General features: G+C 40.7%; 1 long non-coding RNA gene across 1 annotated transcript in view; it reads left to right on the top strand.

Annotated features, from left to right (window-relative positions):
* The window catches only part of LOC112548217, an 8,430-nt gene extending 5,805 nt beyond the window's left edge, over positions 1–2,625 (top strand). Inside the window, exon 2 of the long non-coding RNA XR_003092025.1 lies at positions 2,372–2,625. This is a non-coding gene — a long non-coding RNA (uncharacterized LOC112548217). The remainder of the gene's footprint in view (positions 1–2,371) is intronic.
* Positions 2,626–4,088: the final 1,463 nt, after the last annotated feature.

Below are 4,088 nucleotides of genomic sequence, written 5' to 3'. Positions count from 1 at the left end.
TTCCCTGTGTTACCTGTAAGGGTGAATGGGAAACTTATGTTCCCACTGTGTTGCACGTGTGCAGAAACAAGTCGGTCAAAGTGCACCCACACTGACAAGGAAAGGGCTCTCCTGGGCACTTGGTGCACACCAGAATTGGAAAAAAAGGTATCACAAAGGGGTACAAAGTAATTAAAATCTATGAAGTCTAGCGTTTTCCTGAGATAACTAACACACTTTTTGAAAAGTACATAGAACTCCACCTCAACAGAAACAGGAAGCCTTGGGGTATCCCACCTGGTGTACTGACAAAGAAAATCAAAACCAATATGTGGCCAATTCCTTCCAAAAAGAAGGCATGTCTTTACGCCCAGAGCATAGGAAGTGCAAACCTGCAAAGCATCAAATCACAAAATTGTTTTTGGGGTAGATTCAGCCAGAGATCAAACCTTCCCAACACCAGCATCGTGAGAGACCTTTAACTGAGTAGATAGCCATTACAGAGAGGCTCTCTCTTCCCACACTTATGACATTTCCTCCTGTGACTTTATCGATGATGGGACAGCCTGCATGTCTTGGAACCACGCCCAGGAATGTTACATGCTCTCAGGCAACACTAATATGTTTATAGCCTGTTTCAGCACAGTGTATGCATGCTTAGAGCCATACGAGCTGTTAGACAGCTTGCAAGAGTGGTGCCTACACCATGACACAGACTTTGTGATATTTGTGAGCTGCAAGGGAGACTGGAACCCTCTACTAGGTAATTATTTAGGGGAGCTCACAAGTGACATCTCTCCAGATGAACACATCACAGAGTTTGTGTCTGCAGGCCCAAAAACCTACGTGTATAAACTGTAAGGAGGAAAGGGCTGGTTAAAGGTCAAAGGGATTACCCTGAATGTGGCCAACTGTGAAAAAGTCAACATTGAGAGCTTGAGAGATTTCGTTCTTGATTATGGAGCAAATAAAAAACTTTCTGGATAATGCTGATAGCTTGTTGACTGTTATGCCTGAAAATATCACGTGGTGCTATAGCTGTCGGCAACCTTTCTATAAAGAACTTCTTTGTAAATATCCTTTTATCAAACATGTTGGAATCTTAATGACAACCGCTTGTTCCCTCCAAATAAAGTAAAAATGGTTGGGGTGGATGATTTGATGGACTGCTTGTGAGAGTGGTGAAAAAGAGAAAGCCTTTAACAAGTACATACATCACAGGAATCCTAGCATCATATATATAGTTCAGAATGTTTTCTGTCAGTGGAAAAAGTCACACCATTACCCTCAACACAAAATACATAGTTCTGTTTGAAAACTCCAGGGATAAGCTACAGGTGGTATCCCTGGCAAGGCAGATGTACCCGGTTCTTTCTAGAAGCTTTTGAGGATACCAGTAAAAAACCTTACAGATACCTGGTGATAGACTTAAACACTTCAACCCGAGAGACTTTTAGATTAAAAACCGGGCTTTTTCCTCCTGACCAGCCAGCAGTTTACGCTTTGAAAAAAGCAGTGGGTGGACATAAAAAGAGATAATGTAGCAGCAGGCTCTTTTTTAGCTCCTGGGCCTGCACAAGGGAAACATGTCTAAACTGAGTGAAGACAAATTTGGTTCTCTTAAAACTGCTTAGTCTGTCCTCCCCCCAGCAGAGGAAAGCTATACTGTGCTCAGCCTCTGAGGATTTAGTAGCGGCCATTTCAGAAATTTCTCTGAACACCTGAAAAGAAAACATCCCTTTGACACCCCACCAAATCCAGGTACTAAAAAAGAGACACAGAATCATACAATGCCTAAATAACAAGACTTTTTTTTTTTTGAGGGACAAAGACCAGCTGGTGAAACAGTCTGGGGGATTTATCAGACCTCTGTTAAGTTTTGCTATTTTTCTGATCACAGGACTTTTGACTAAGCAGTGATGGAATACACAGAAAAAATGTACCTGGTCCCCAGTCACCAGCTAGAGCAATTAAGGGCTCATCCACCATTTCAGGAAAATATCTGAACTGAGGCGACCCACTTATTGGGTGCTGAAATGAGGGACATTCTCCGAAAGCAGGTTTTATCCTAATATGATAAAGCTAAACTGTATGCTGTTGCGCTTCAAAAATACCTGATGCATGTGAAGCAGGGTGACCTGGACAGAGGGAAATTAACTCTGTTTATGCCACAACAGAACCCCATAGAAATGGCAAAACCCTTAGAAACACCAACGAATCCTGACCCCACTGTTCAGGAAGTGTTGGATAATGTGTCTGCCTGATACAGGAAAAATGCTAAAGTCTTGCTCAGCAAATTGAGTCAACACAAGCATATTTCTTTTTAGGATGATCAAAGGGGTTTTGTATACAAAGAAATGCTCATCAAGGGTTCTAACATTCTTGACTTCAGATTCACACTGCTTCTACTAAACATCCACCTAAAGGTTGGGATATCTTTATTAAAGCCATGGCCGAGCTGAACATATCATCTTCTCTTATGGGCAATGCCGCAAATTGGGATCATCTGGAATACCCGAAAACCTCTGCAGCAACCCAAGAAACACTAACCTCACTGCCAAAGAAGCAAAAGATTGTCTCTAAAAGCAAGTGGATCAGCATGTAAAGTTTTACATTTGTAATAGACTATTCTATACTGCTTCAAAATCTTGTCTGCAGAGTGTTTTTTTTAAATGTGGTATGGGATAAAAGAAAACACACCCATTTATCTTTTTTTTTTTTTAATCCCAACAGTGGGGTTTTTTAAAATTTAGATAACACTTTTGTGGAAGTCCTTGCAAGAGATGCATGTCTGGGCATGTTGAAACATGTTTTGAGCAGGTCCAGCCATGTGGAAAGATTTGTATTTACTTTTTACAAGCTGCATCACCATGTGGTCATTTTGTACTAAATCATCAGAATACAATTTTAAAATGCATTCAAATGATGGTGTAGGAAAAACACATAGTAGTATCCACAGGAAAAAGAGCTAGGGTCTTATAATTGTTTCATCTGAAAAGTATTGTGGGTAACATTTAAAAAAATATAATACTTTGAGGAAACAAAGCATTGTTTGGGGGGGGTCACCATATGAATAAAAAAACTGCCCGTGGTCCCAATCCACCAGGTAAATTGCCAGCCAGTATTCTCCAGGCTGAGTATGTGGGTGCATGTTGACTACTAGGCTCAGGGGTCTTTGAGACAGCCAAGCCATAGGGAACCAGTCACAGGGGAACACATCTAAGAACATCTCTTTGGTGTGAAGGTCTGTGGATAAAACCCAGAAGACCTGTTCACTGTCCATCTTCACGTGTAGTTGAACAGGACATTTCTCCACTGATTTACCTCTGTAATGTTGTCAAAGACCCCATACATGATCATGTTGACAGTGGGGGGCAAAGCACAAGCAAAGTCCTCAGATTTACAGTTTAATCTGGGAATAATAGTCAGCACAGTACCCCCAGACAAACTCCTTACAGTTGATCAATAGAGAACGGTTTTTCATATGCTTACTAAACAGTTTGCATCAGATTCTCTGAGACAGTTACCATTTTGAAAATCTGGTTGTAGTGGCTTCTCAGGGATTTGTTCTCCATCAGCATATAGGGCAACAAAATTGTTTTGTATTTCTCGCATACAGTCTGAAGGTATTTTCTCACATATAGTCCATGGGTTATATAAGTTTTTATGAACATGATGGATGGGTGCAGGCTATACAAGGGTGCAGGCTATGCAGAGCCATTTATGCAAAATAAGTGTATCGTTTGTTTCAATTTATAAATGTGATGGGCAAGGAAGCTATTCCCCTGACATAAAATAGTTCACATAAGACAAAGAAGCCATTGTTCTAAGTACAGTGATCATGTCCTTAAGAAATATCTATTACTGTGCAAGTTTTTGCTAACGTATCATAATGTTACCGCTGTTTAACTTCAGCTTTTAAAAAGTGCTAGTTCAGCTTAACAGAAATATGCTGTTATGAAGATTTGTGAAGCGCTGCCCCAAGTATTGCCTTTTTGTTAACCCTGTAGTCTTGCCTTGTTGTAAAAAGTATAAAAGAACACCCCACCCTTTAGTGGGGGCCATTTTGCCTCTTTGCTGGCTTATGGTCATTTGCTCGAGCAAATAAA

The sequence above is a fragment of the Alligator sinensis genome, unplaced genomic scaffold (assembly GCF_000455745.1).
Source record: "Alligator sinensis unplaced genomic scaffold, ASM45574v1 scaffold1193_1, whole genome shotgun sequence".
Classification (NCBI taxonomy): Eukaryota; Metazoa; Chordata; order Crocodylia; family Alligatoridae; genus Alligator; species Alligator sinensis.
The sequence above is the reverse complement of the archived record's forward strand: the minus strand, read 5'-3'. Positions and strand labels throughout refer to the sequence as shown.